At 37.3% G+C, this 14,134-nt stretch overlaps 1 long non-coding RNA gene across 1 annotated transcript in view; it reads right to left on the bottom strand.

The window, feature by feature from the left end:
* Positions 1-11,113, bottom strand: part of LOC140848026 (uncharacterized) — a 44,792-nt gene extending 33,679 nt beyond the window's left edge. Inside the window, exons 1-2 of the long non-coding RNA XR_012128472.1 lie at positions 10,813-11,113; positions 9,606-9,706 (exon numbers count right to left, since the gene is read on the bottom strand). This is a non-coding gene — a long non-coding RNA (uncharacterized lncRNA). The remainder of the gene's footprint in view (positions 1-9,605; positions 9,707-10,812) is intronic.
* Between the last annotated feature and the right edge of the window lie 3,021 nt (positions 11,114-14,134).

Genomic DNA, 14,134 nt, shown 5'->3' with positions numbered 1-14,134 from the left:
TGTTGATGATAGTGTCATGAAATGTATAAAGACATCTATCTGTATTGCTTTGTAGTCCTGTCTCTTTCTGTCTAGCCTTAAAAAAATCCTGCAAGGTATGTTAAAAAGGTACTATCGCTCCCATTTCATAGGTGAAAAAACAGACTCCAAGAGTGTAAGCGACTCACTTGATAAAGCCTAATAGAGTCAGTGTCAAGTTGTAGGAAGAGGGCTTGGGAGCTGAGCCAACCTACTGCTTATACTTACTACTGGCTTTGCCTTCCTCTCTTCCCCCATCTTTCCCTTTCTGTCAGTAGTCAATAATGATTGAACTTCTTGAATTCAGTAAGGCATTTGGTCCAGCCATTGATAAATTTGTGGCCATCCTCCCATTCCAGTAATCTACATCTGACTTGTGCCAAACTTGTAATTTTAGCCCCATCAAATCTTCCAAAACCAGGTGTTACCTTACATCCTAGCTATTATAGATGCTTTTGTTGGCTGATACAGATAAACATGCATAGTGTTTAATGGAACACAAAATTTGCACTACAACTATGTTGTGATAATATAAATATTCCTTCCTCTGCAAGTTTCCTTGAGAACAATGATTTAGGGCAACAAAGTTATGTCAGGTAGTCCTGGACAAGACACCCCTTATCATCCACCCACCCCTTTTCACCAGATGGTAGAACGTACCCCCAAACCCTCCTGTTTATGGTAGAGTCTCCTGCCTTATCAGGGTCTAACAAGATGTAAAAAGCCCAATAGGGCTTTGAGACCACCAGCTTGGGTTGGCACCTGGGCTCTAAGACCCAAAAGGTGACCCAGAGTTACCTCAGGATCATAATAAATTTACATTGCAATTTTGGCCCCACCCCATGGGTTTGCTTAGTGTGGGTGGGCGTCTGTGCACTGAGAAAGTTATATAACCGGAAATTGTCAATCAATATGTCAATTGAATGATATAAGACCTGGGGAAGGAGTTACCATCTGTGGGTAAAATTGCAATATTTCCAGAATCTCTCACCTGGCCTTGTTCATCTCCATATCAATGGGTGTTTCCAAGGGTGGAGAAAAATAGTCTATCTCCTTATCAGTAGGTGATTACGTGGGAGTAGTGAGCGTATAACTGGACTGGAGAAGTTTGGAGGGGTCCCTTTTTTGCAGCCAGGGTATGAGAGACACCGTGAAGTGCAGTGGATGACTGCTTGTAAGCAATAAACGGGTTTCTCCCACTTTATTTCTCCCTTTGACTAATTTCGGTTTCAAAGGTAATTTGCCCCAGGCTGGGAGAAAGATTTTCCCTCCTGGAGTTACATTATCTTTTAAAAAATCAATCCTAACCCTACTAATGGGGCTGCTTCTTGTTTCCAGACAGCCGGCTCTCCACCCTTCTTTGGAGTGTACTTATGCTTTGTTTAATAAACTCCTGCTGTTTAAAAGTGTCCTAAGTCTGTCTCTTGATTGAATTCTTTCCTTCAAGAAGACAAGAATCAGAAAAATGCATTGCATTCCACCAGTAACAGTTTGGGGTAATAACTGAGCAGACTTCCATAAAGGACAATGACTCACTGGAGGCTTAAGGGATGAGGAGATAGAAGTTTCACCCCATGTCTCCAGCAAGCCCACCATTCTGTTATACACCCTTACAGTGCAGCTACTATTTTTTATTTTCAGTAATAATGCAGTATCATTACATTGCCCTTAATCGCATGACCTCAGGCAAGCTTCTGACTCCTCCATCCTTCATTCATGAAGTGAAGATACATATCAATTGTTTCATTGTAAACTTTGAATGAGACTGTCTGAAGGCAATCAACATTTTTATGATTAACATCATTAGGAGAGGTCAGTGGGCTGTGGAAATGGGAGGTGGAGAGTGAAAGGACAAAGAGAAAGGAGAAACAGTAGCATGGGAAAACTACAAAATCCTACTTGTAAGTCAATTACCAATTTCCGCATTTAGTTCCTCCTTAAAGGGAGAAAACTAGTCTTTCCCAGAATATATGTAAAGACACGCTGTTAAGCAGGCTTTATCACAGAAAAAAAGGAAGCAGAGGAGGTAGGTAAGTAGGTAGGTCAATACTGGGCTAAATAAAATGTGGTTTTTATATTTTTAAACTTTAATAAGTGAATGAAAATTATAAGACAAGTACAGAAATGTTGGTTTTCACAAGTTTATATGATTGTGGGAATATTTTCTCACAGTCTGTGTCACAGAATGTTCTGTGAAACACATTTTGCTTATATCTATAAAAAAAAGAGATAACTCCAGATAAAATATAGCTGAATTTCTCACATTTACATAGCAACTTTCAGTTTATCAATTACTTAATTGACATAATCTCTATATACGACATTTTGATGTCACTGCCCCACTGAATTTTACCTAATTTCACATGACTGAGATTAAAGCAGCTTGTCACCCATGTAAACAATAGAATTCTTTCTTGCTCTCCCTCGAGTTCCTCCCATTCTTTTCATTCCTGTGTCCTCTCCTTTTTCTCTAAAGACTAGATATAGGTCCAGAGGGATCCCAGGTTCAGCATTTTCTTCTCTGCCAGTAAGATCCTAAAGAGAAAAGGAGCCCTAGGAGTGCAGCTAACTTTAAGTTCAACTGGTCACTGAGTATGTACCACCTTATCCCTTACTAGTTGGTGATGTTAAGGATACACCATGCTCCCAGAACTTGGAAATGTTGGGAGAGAATAGCAGCAAATCAGGACTATATGTATATAAAGGTAAATAAAAGTTAGATTATTATGTCCCAGTTTAATTGCTACTGTTGGACAAGAGAAGATATGGGAGAAGTTGTCTTTTCCCACTTTATATTAGAGACATTGCTAGTATCGATAAAACATAAAAATAATTATCTGATAGCCTTTGTGTCATTTTTACCAACATGGCATCTGTAGGACACAGTTGATACATATTTTTTGGCTTCTCACAGCATCTCTTTCTTGAGGAAAGTCATACCTTCTTCCAACTCTTGGTTCAGATGATGTAGAAAGGAAAAATTCCACCCTGCTGATGGCTGGGTGAGGAGCCCAAGGCCAGACAACTCCCTCCTTTGGTCAAAGGGATCAGCTGAGGGGTGGGCACATGACATCAGCAGGTCAATTAGTGTTGACCCTGAGGACTTTTGCTGAAATTCACAGGGAAGAGCAGTTCTTTGTTCTCTGTGATCACTAGCTACGAGGTGATGCAAGTCTAGAAATTCTCGGGACTCAGTTAACCACCACAGTACTGTAGTTTGATGAGAATGAATTCAAAACTGAGGAAAGCAGTGCCTTGATAGAAAGGAGAACAAAACAGTTTACTCATGGCATTATTTGAATAACTGGATCCAGCCCTCCTGAAACTAGAAACACTTCTGAAGTTCTAGTTTTATAAGCCAAGAAATTCCTTTACCTAGAAAAATTCTTTATGCGATGGTAACTAAATGGATTTTGATTAACACACTTTAGAATTCTAAGTCTTTACAAAGAAACTGAAGAATGTATCATTTTACCATTTTGTCAAAGATGATTGGAAGGAGTTAACTAAATGTTTTCCTTCTTTAGAAACCTAATATACAGTGACATTTTAATTATTTTATTAAATTTTACTTTATTTTACTTAGTATTTTAATTTTAATTTTAAATTTGAAAATTCAAATTTCTAATGAAAAATTATTTGACTATTGTTTTAGTAATTGTCCATTTTCTCTAATTTTAAAAATGTATTGGCATGAAAGTATTCCATTTTGCTTTCTTTTAAAAAAATCTTTGTTGTCCATCTGTACCCTTTGTCCCACTCCTGCAGATCAGTGGATTTGTATATTCTCTCTTTTTTTTATCAGTTGGTTCATGGGTTTCTCTGTCACTACTCTTTACATTGACTTCATCTGGGGATCACTGATCTGCTCTGATTTTTGTTTCCTACTTCATTTCTTTGTTTTCTACTTTATTTCTGATTTTTAAATTAATTCTTTCTTTCCTTCTATTGTGTTTTACCTGATGGGGATTTTCCCCCTGTAATGCTACAAATTTCCCTGTAGTAGTATTTTAAAATTTTGATATATAGAAAGTTCATATATTTCAGTTTTAAATATTTTCTGAATTCCATAATAACTACTATTCAGTCACTAGGTAATTAGGAAGTTTAATTTTTTTACTTGTTTGTTTTGCTTTCTAACCACATCTGGCAATTTTCATTTTCTTTCTGTTACTGTTTTCTACTTACACCGTGGTTATAGAAAGGAGTTAGTACATCACTACTTAAACTTTGGTTTTCAAAGAAATGCACTTTGGATGTAGATAGATACATGACTGGTTTTTGAAAATGATCAATGTATGTAATTGTTAAGTACAGTTTGATATAAGTCAGTTAGATCAAGATTGTTAGTTGTGTTTTAAAATTTTTCTGTATTTCTCACCATTTTTATTTCAGCTTCATTCATTCATTCACACATTCATTTACTCAATAGATATGTATTAGTGCTACTACTACATGCCAGGAACTACTTTAGAACCTTGATATACAGTGAAAACAACTATAAAAATAAAAGCTCCTCTCATCAGAAAGCTTACTTTCTCAGGGGGAGAAGTAAGATGATTAATGTCTTGCTAATTTAGAAAAGGGAAGGAAAGAAAGAATGAAGAGGTATATACAATTTCAGGTAATGATAAGTACAATGGAAAAATAAAGAAGAAAATGGATAAGGAGTGCAAGTGTGATAAAGAGAAGGGGCTGGAATTTAAGTAGGATAGATAAGAAAGGCTCATTGGGAGAGTATGAGCCATGGGGATATCTGAAGTCAGAAAATTAGCAAGTACAAAGGTCCTACAGTGGGAGCATGCTTACTGTGATCAATGAATATGAGGGGGGAGTGAAGCTACAGTGAAACAATAAGGGAGAAAATAGGAAATGATGAGTTTAGTAGCACAAGACACTGAGTTGAGGGTGGGGAGAGATCATGTGGGGACTCTTAGCTCTTTTTCAGACTTTGGCTTTTATGCTAAGTGAGATGGAAATCCATTGGAGAGAGGTGGAGTGATAAATATGAATATATTGTAACCAGGTCACTAGGATATCATTATTATTTTGCAGGGTGGCAATGAGGAGACCAACTCCAGTAGGCAAAGGGCAGAGCCAGGGAAAACTGATGGAAGGTAACTAAAATGTATATGCAAAAAATGATTGTGGCTTGGACCAGGACTGTGTGAGTGGAGGTGGTAAAATGAATGTCTTCTGAATATGGCTTCAAGACATAGCTGGCCAGATTTGCTAACAGATCAGACTTGGAGTATGAGAAAAAAGAAAGGAGTGAAAATATGACTGCAGGAAAAGTTAATCTCTTCCCTCCTTCCACAACACCAAAAAGATTTTGAAAACTTTTACTCATCAGGCCTCTCCTTTGTATGTGTTAGTTTTGTAGTATTTTACCTATATCTTGCTTTGAACTATCCAAGTGAATCATTGTTACACTTACTGTTTTATAAACAGCTATTGCCATTTAGATTTGTCCACAGTAATATCTGTTGTTTTTCTGGACTCACCTAACTTGTAGCATACCCCTTCCTTCTGTATTCAACTTCCTTTTATCTAAAGTTTATTATATCAGCTATTAATTTATTGCTTCTCAGATCCACATTCTCCCTTCAATATTCGCTCTGCAATCATGGAAGAAATTCCTTTAAGCATTCCTTCTTAAAGTTGAGTGTGATTCAAGCTTTCTCCATAGAGGGCATGGAGAGGTACTGCAGTAGAAAGGAGTTGTGCTGTTTCTGGATGCACCTGTCAGTCAGCCATGTGGGTATGAGGACATTCAGTGGTGCACTGCCCCAGACACACAACCGGAACATACGGTCCCTTGGCAGTCTTGTAGCTCCAGCCTGGCCTGATGATCACCTTTCGTGGTCCTCTCAATAGGGGGACTGTGAGTGCTGCCCACAGTGGCCCTCTGAACACGCACCCCCTTCTGCAGAAGTTTGCCTCCCATGATGCTGGCCTGTGATTTCATGCTTCTGGCATCTTGACTTCTTCTGTTTGCCTCTGTTCTGGGAGGTTTGTCTTCTGTAGCCTTCCTGATACTACCACCTTCCCAACAGGAACAACACACAGTATGCTGAAGACCTCTTGCCCACACCAGTGCCCCCACCTGCCCTGTACATCTGCATGACTGGCCACTACCTGTGACATGCCAGTGGTTTGCTTCTGCACCTTGGAGTGTTTTGAAGGTACTCTTGTCATTTTCACTCTAGTCGCATTTAAGATCTTCTCTTTGTCTATGGTGTTCTGCCATTTGACAGTGATGTTTCCAGCCCCTCCCAACTCCTATTAGGTTCTTCTTGCATGTCTAAATATGAGAATCTATGCTCTTCATCAACTCTAGAATATTCTCATCCATTTTCTCTTCAAACATTCTCTTTTCCTTATTCTCCCTACCCTTTCCTCCTGTGCTCCTATTAGATAAAAGTTAGGCTTCTTTCTAATCCCATTTTTGTAACCTCTCTTTCATATTATCTATCTGTTTACCTTCTGTGTTGATAATTTCTTTGGATCTACCTTCTATTTTCCCCAATTCTCTCTTCCAAGCTATTAATCTGAAATTTAATCCAGCCATTGATTTCCTAATATAAATAGCTCCAGTTTATATTTCCAGAAGTTCTATTTGATTCCTTTTCAAATTTACCTGTTCTTTCTTCAGTTTCTTATTCTTTTATCTTTTACTAAAGTCCTTTTGTAGTTCTTTAATCATTCTAAAAGCACTTATTCTGTAACTTTTGTATAACAATTCTGTCTGTGCTTCCTGCCATTTGTTGTGTCTGCTGAGTCTCCTGATGGAAAAAAATTTTCCTCAACTGCTTTATAATTTTTCATTGGAAGTTTTCCTTCATAAAGGATTTCTCCATAAAAATGCCATATGTCATAGTTGAGAGTACATCCTTCAGAAGAAAAATTTGGCCTCCTGAAAAATGCCCAAACCATTTTTTATGTTAGTTTGTCACCATGGAATTCTGAAACCATGCAGATAGTAAACAGTATGATCACTTATTCAAGGGAAAAGATGCCAATGGTTTAATTTATCAGAAGGAACTTTGTTCCCACTTAGAGTCCAGGCTGATAGAGAAGGTTCCTTGTTATCTCACTGTGGCAGGGGGCCATTTATGTCCAGTCTATCCTTTCACTAAAATGGTAGCCCTTGAAAGGTCAGACTTAATACAGTGGTCTCATCTATAATCCTTTGTCTCATGTGGGCCGACACCACCCTAGGCTAGTATGACTGTCTACCATCCATTCTAGGACTTCCACAGTTCCACAGTACCAACTCACCTGTTCATAGGTCTCTTGGTACCCTGTGTCTTCCATTACTTATTGATGAATTATGCATTCAAAAGGATGTTGTCTATATTTTTTTTTGAGAGGGCATCTCTCATATTTATTGATCAAATGGTTGTTAACAACAATGAAATTCTGTATAGAGGACTCAATGCACAGTCATTAATCAACCCCAAGCCTATATCTCAACAGTCTCCAATCTTCTGAAGCATAACAAACAAGTTCTTACATGGTGAACAAGGTCTTAGATAGTGAATAAGTTCTTACATGGTGAACAGTGCAAGGGCAGTCATATCACAGAAACTTTCAGTTTTGATCACGCATCATGAACTATAAACAATCAAGTCAGATATGATTATTCGTTTGATTTTTATACTTGATTTATATGTGAATCCCACATTTCTCCCTTATTATTATTATTGTTTTTTTAATAAAATGATGAAGTGGTAAGTAGATGCAAGATAGAGGTAGAAAACATAATTTAGTGCTGTAAAAATGTAGATGATCAGGTCTGTGCCTATAGACTAAGTATTAATCCAAGCTAGACAAGGGCAACAAAGGATGTTGTCTATATTTTAACTGGCATTTTGAAGTGTTTTTTTTTAGGAGAGTTTTGGTTTATCTATTCTATTGTATTTCCAGAGATAGAAGTATGTTTATTATTTTTAAATATTTCCCATAGTAAAATGTAGGTTGTCCTCATTCTGGCACAAACAATTGTAAAAAAACACTGCATTGCAACTAGTGTTACAACTTGCAAAGGAGAAATGTAATTTTCCTATTGATAACCCTTTGTTTCCCAAAGTGTTTCTGTTGAACTAAAAGTCTAAGCACAGAGAACACGTTTTTATTTAAGTCTTCTGATCATATTAATTAGTGAATATTTTCAAAGTGCTTTTTGAGATGAAACCATTATTCATCAGCAAACCCAATTTTTTTAATTATAATGATGACTCCTTTTAAAGATGCTAATTGGCCCACCTGCCATGAAAGAACGATTTCACCTTTGCATTAATGACTGAAACAACATACCTAGGGATCCTATTTATGAATTCATAAGTGAAATCTTCGTAGGCAAGAAATATATACTTTTACTGTTAAAACAGGAATGCAAATTCATGTCAATGAAACTGAATGTTTTGGCAATGCACTGCCTGAAAATGGAATGTTGCTTGTGTGGGAGCCGCAAGAGAAAACCCATTGTTTCTGTATATGTGAGAAATATTTCCATATCTCTCAGCAGAATAGACTTTACTGGCATAGTCCATTCTCAACATCTGTCTTGTAAATATTGTTTTATGCTATTTGTATTCTGTTCCTAAAGGGAAGGAAAATTATTAAGTGGTATTTTCACCATTTAAATGAAAATAACAGTAATAAGTAATTATCAGTGACAAGAAGGTTTCTCTCAGGTTCTTTTCTAACATGCAAATAGTGTATATTATATTCTCTATAATGTTATCCAAATATTTCTTGGCACTTTTTTCAAAAGTATATTTTTATCCATGCTGTATTTCAGGGGATATCAAATGTTTAATATGGCATTTAAATTGACTTGATTTTTTTCCCAAGGGCTAAAATTATTTTTTATAAATCTTCCCTACAGATTCAAAACTATTTGGAAGGCAGCATTAATAGCCCTCTCATCTGAGAAATGTGAGAGGGCTATAAAAATCTTGCATGGAAAGCCAAATACACTACAGCTCTCATAAACCTTAAATCTAAAAATAAACCTTTTCATGACATTTGTTTGAAAAAAGAGTTGTTCTCAGAGAATATTCTAGAAATTAATTTAATCCAAATGTCTCATTAAAAGGAAATTAGTTTTGAAGTCTTTGTTCCATAATAGAACAATCTAGTATATGAACAATGCACTAGTTGTCAAGTAGGCATTTGGAGATAGTGGGTTAACTCTTTCATGGGCCCAGGTGCCTTTGAATGGACTAAACCACTCATTTATTAAAGCGATACCCCAGGGTCAGAAGAGCTAAGGGATGGTGCTTAAATTATTCTCAGCAACCAGATTCTATCACAGGATAGTCTGATTCATTATATAAAACGAATCCAACAGGAATTTCAAACATCTGATGATATACATAATATTGAGAATTTGGTGTCTTTTTTCTTAATTTAAAAAATTGGGTTGTTGGTTTATGGATTTTATACTATATAAGCTTTGCTGTGTCTAAATAAAAAGTTTCAAATATCTAGACAAAGAAACTCTTTACCACCAAAGAAGTTAATTAGATACATTTCAGGGGGCTGCAGGTATGTGTATAATTTAAGATTTGGATGCTTACCTTTATGTATTGTACTAGGTGGTGGGAACATTAAAGGTCAATATAACACTGTCTGTGTTGTCAATCGTCCCAAGTTCCAGAAGGGAAGCACACTCATAAATCTGTATTTATAAAATAATGTAGTCAGTAAAATGACAGTATACGCTTCAACGTGCCTTGATGGCAGAAAGGAAGGAGTGATTAATTCCACTTGGAAAGCTTAGAGAGGACTTCCTTAGGAGGTATTTGTATGAAGATTGAAAGCTAAGGAGGAATTGTGTAGGTAGATAAGGGGAACAAAAGTCATCCCAGCAGATGTATGAAATATGACAGCAGATTAGGAGAACTGTAAAAAGTAAGTGTAACTGGATCACGACGTATACCCAAGAAAATAGTGGAATTGGGGTTCCAGAGACATATACAAACATATATTATACTTGAATATTTCAGCTATTTTATAAAGGTACCCAAGGGTCAGATTATGTCAAGAATGGCGTATTTTGTAACAAATTACAAATTGAGTGCCTTAAAACAACACACATTTATTATCTCACAGTTTGCATGGGTCAGGATTCTAGACATGGCTTAGCTGGGTCCTGCATTCAAGGTATCACAAGGATACAGTCAAGATGTCTATTGTCTGTATTTTTCACCTGGAGGCTTATCTGGAGCAAAATTCACTTCCAAGCTCATTCAGGTTATTGATAGAGCTAATTTATATGCGGTTGTATGAGTAAAATTCCCAGCTCTTTGCTAACTTGTTAGCTAGAGGCTGCTCTCACATACTAGAGGCTGCCCACAGTTCCTTATCATGTGGCTTTCTCCCTAGGCAGTTCTCAGTACAGCAGTTTCCTTTTTCAAGGTCAGTAGAAAAGTATCTCTCCACTTTGGTAAGACAGAATCTTATATAATGTAGCCTAATCCCCAGTCTTTCCAGTTATTGAAGTCCACACTAAGCCAATTAAGCTTTGCCCGTTCTTTTGTTAATCTTGGCCACGACTGGCCAGATTCTCCTTTTCGTAAACAACATAAAATTGATCTGTCAGTTCTTTTATGCTTAGAATCATTTGGATCAATACACTGAGAAAGATCGATTTCATTTAAATGTTTAAAATGATCACTTCCTCCAAGACAACTGAATGTAAGTTTGGATTTTTCAAAATTTCCATTAACATCCTTACTGTCTTCAACACAAAATTCTATGAAGACATAGTCCCTTCGATCATACCACTTTGCAGAAGCGGGCTGCATCGCAAACCGGGCGGGGGACGGGTGAACGCGTGGGCAGGCCTCTCCGGCGGCGACAACTACGGGGCAGTCGACTCCTCTACCGTGACGACTGCGGAGCTTTCTCCGCGGTCACGGCCTCCTCTCGCTTCCCCCGGGCGACGGAGACGGCGACGGCGCACTCCACCTGGGTTCCCACAATGCACCGCGCCGAGAGCCGCTCCTCAGGCCGGGGAGGAGAGAAGTGTAAGAAAAGCGGCGCGAGGACAGAGGACGAGCGTGTGTGCGTGCGTGTAGGCGAGCAGCGCGGAGCTGAGTAAACTGTTTTGATGATCATTTTCAATTCCTAATTTTCCAATGACTTGTGCTACAAAAATGGAGGTTAATTCCTTTGGAAAAATAACTGGCCCTAATATAAAACAACATGACACATAGAAACATAACAAACATTCTCAAATCAAAATAATAAAGAGAAAATGAAGACTTGATGAACTAATAATGCCCCAAATAGGTCATAAAAATTCAGACACTAGAAATGAAATAATATAAATTCTGTATTTGATAAAACAAACTTAATATCTAAAAGAAAGCACAAATGATAGTGCCACATGAGATTCCATCATTCCAACCCTTCCTTCCATGGTTCACAATTGAGTAACAGGAGCTGAGAGCTATCCAGCACATTGTGGAAACTATTTGGCTTCTGGGAATGATCACAACCAAGTGAGGTATGAAATAAAGCAAGAGACATGGCAATCCAAATGCAGAATGTAATAACACGGAGTGAATTTTTTACTAAAACTAGAGAAGAGAAACTTAAAAATTCCATTATTTATGCAACAAATTGACACTCCCACATGCCAGGCACTGTAAAAGGCACTGGGGATATAATGACAATCAAGGGAGACTCAGTTCATGTCCTCAAAGAATTCTTGACCTTGTAATGTGCAGGTATAAAGTGAGCTCCTCTAGATTTGGCCTGCTAAAATGTGTACATAATCTGATTCTCTCCTGGATGATGGAGGCTTAGGCTGTACTTCCCATGACTGCTCAGAACCAGATCTGCTTGCCCCTTAGACTTTGTCCCTGCCCCTGGGTTAAGCCTATGGTGGCTAAAGCTAATTTCCAAAATATAAGGGACATTTGTGGGGAGCAAAATCCAGGTACCTACCCAAAAATGTTCTCTAGTTTGACTACATTTACAGAGAAAATAAAGTGTAGAGAATTCTGGAACTCTTATAGATTCAAATAAACTCAAATTTCCTCATTATACAAGTCCCATTTTTAGTGTTTTTTGGATTATGTTGTTTTGGTTTCTTTTCATTTGTTTCTTCTGCAAATTTGTAGACAACTGGGAGTTTGGAAAGAAGTGGAAAATCACTATCTAATAGCCTTTTGGTGCCTTTTTTTCAATAACCTAATGTAAAAGTATCTAGTTTGGTGTTGAACCATCCAGTAGAAAACATAATGTCTACCACCTTATTCCTGTCACTACTCTGGGCACTGGTGTAAGCTGAAAGAGGACACCATGAAGCAGAAGGAGGGCCAGGGGCCAGTTGCCGAAAAACCTGCCTTGTAGCGTTGCATTCATTATATGAGCAGGGAAGGATAGTTCTTAAGCTCAGAGATTTGATCCTATGAGAACATGAAATTACATCAGGGTACTGAGGGGAGGCTTAGCATATGCAAACTTCCCAGAGACTGATAGAAAAATCTAGATCTCCAATTCAGTTACTTACATTGGGACGTACAAAGTCAGTTCCTAAAAATAAATTCCAGCATGTGAGTCTTTGGCTTGCTTGTCTTTTTTAAATTTGCGGGCTAAATGATATTTTACACAGTTTTGAGCCAAGTATTTTTCCCAGCATAATTGAGATGAAATTGACATATAACACTGTACGTTTAAAGTGTGCAACATGACAATTTGATATATGTCTATATTGTGAAATGATTTCCACAGTAAGGTTACTTAACACATCCATCGCCTCACGGAGTTACCTTTTTGTTTATTTGTGGTGAGAACTTCCCTTAGCAACTTTCAAGATGCAACACAGTATTGTTAAGTATAGCAGCATTCTATACATTGGATCCCCAAAACTTACTCATCTCATAACTGGAAGTTTGTACCCTTTTACCACTTTCACCCATTCCCTCCCCTCCCTGACCCCTGACAACCATCAATCTACTCTCTGTTTCTATGAATTCATTTTTTTTAGATTCCACATTTGAGAGAGATCATACAGTATTTGGCTTTCTCTGACTTGTTTCACTTAGCACAAAGCCCTCAGGTTTCACCCATGAGGTCACAAATGGCAGCATTTCCTTTTTATGGCTGAATAGTATTTCACTGTATTGATGTATTTATGCATCCCACATTTTCTTTATTATTTTATTTATCAACACTGAGTTAGTTTCCATATCTTGACTATGTAAATAATACTTCAGAAACATGGGAGTATGGCTATCTCTCAAAGATGGGTATTTCATTTCCTTCAGCTATAATCCCAGAAGTGAGATTGCTGGATCATATGGTAGTTCTATTTTTAATTTTTTGAGGAATATTTTTAACTGTTTTGTTACTCATTTTAAGTTTATTACACTCTTATCAGAAAACATTTTGTGTGAATTGAAATTTTTTCACTTGTTAAGATTAGTTTTATGACCCAGCATATGATCTCACAGCATATGTCACAATGCACACTTGGGAAGAATGTACATTCTGTGGCCAGGCTGCACACTGGAATGTCACTAGGACCTGTAGGTTGGTAGTGTTGGTCTGTGGTGGTGGTGTTCTAGTTACAGCTTTTCCCTTCTCAGTTGTATCCATTTTTCCTTCGTGTAATTTGAAGCTCTTTTGTCAGGTGAGTATACATTTAGAATTTCATGAATGAAATCATAACATTATGTAATGTCCCTCTTTACTCCTTATAATTTTCCTAGCTCTGAAGCTCTGAATATTTTGTCTGGTATTAATATGGCCTTTAGCTTTCTTTTGTTTATATTTTACATTTCCCTTAATGGAGGTCAGATTCTCTTAGCTTTCCATCTTCTAAGTCTCTCTCTCTCCCTCTCTACTATTTTTGCATTCATTCCACAAAACTTTTGCTTAGATAAAGGATTCTTTTCTGGGTTGGCAGTTCTTTTCTTTCCTCACTTTAAAGATACTATTGAACATTCTGTGGCCTCCATTGTATTTTATGAAAATTCTGTGATCATTCAAATTTTAGTTTTTCTTTTTAGCATTATGACATTTAGGCTTATCAGGCCTAACTGTTTGTTACTCATTTTGAGTTTATGCCTTATTAGGCCTAAACTCTTTGAAT

Source organism: Manis javanica, chromosome 2 (genome assembly GCF_040802235.1).
Source record: "Manis javanica isolate MJ-LG chromosome 2, MJ_LKY, whole genome shotgun sequence".
Classification (NCBI taxonomy): Eukaryota; Metazoa; Chordata; class Mammalia; order Pholidota; family Manidae; genus Manis; species Manis javanica.
This window is presented reverse-complemented; position numbering and strand designations above follow the sequence as displayed.